The sequence below is a fragment of the Rhinopithecus bieti genome, unplaced genomic scaffold, assembly GCF_001698545.2.
Source record: "Rhinopithecus bieti isolate Rb0 unplaced genomic scaffold, ASM169854v2 scaffold_16604, whole genome shotgun sequence".
Classification (NCBI taxonomy): domain Eukaryota; kingdom Metazoa; phylum Chordata; class Mammalia; order Primates; family Cercopithecidae; genus Rhinopithecus; species Rhinopithecus bieti.
This window is the reverse complement of record NW_016808859.1, coordinates 1,187,193-1,187,950: the sequence shown is the minus strand read 5'-3', so window position 1 is coordinate 1,187,950 and position 758 is coordinate 1,187,193.

Below are 758 nucleotides of genomic sequence, written 5' to 3'. Positions count from 1 at the left end.
AGATTCTATAAGACAGAATCTTTGTTGTGATCACAATGGTGATAAATATGACAAGCCAAATAACTGGTACATATTAGACCTGTCAAACTTGCTTAAATAAATTTGTGAAATAAAGTATATTTTTGTGTTACCATTATTGAAATAAATCTGTTGTTCAAAATATTTACCTTTCATATATATCTACATATGGTTTTTATTTATTGTTATAGTCATCTTAGATTAGATATGTAATGGGAGAAAGTTTAATTTACCTTCCGAAATACTTGGTTTTAAAATATAGATGCTTGCCACATTTTCTTTTAATCCTATTTTAATTCTAATTATTTTAATCAGAACACATTCAAATATGCATAAAAGTATTTTTTAAGATGGACTATAACTTGATACGATTTTAAAGCTTATTAGGCTTGTTAAGCTTTTTAAAAACTTAAATCTTCCTTCAGGTAAGGAAATTACCTCCTAATATTTTTCTGAGTACTTGTTTCAAATAGATTCTTGAGCTCTCTCAATAACAATAGAATCAGTAGAATATCTGAGGTGTAGTCAAGGAATCTATCTATCATCTGTCAATCTATCCATCCATCCACACACACATACATAGTAGCTACAAGTTATTCTTCTGTCCCAAAAGGTTTGTGAGTCATAGTTAATATCAAGCTAAATTAGGCATACTTTCTTTACTAAAAAAAAAAAAAAATTGGGTTTTATAGAATGGTATGAGAATTATGGAAATGTCAATAACTGGTGGTGAACAAATT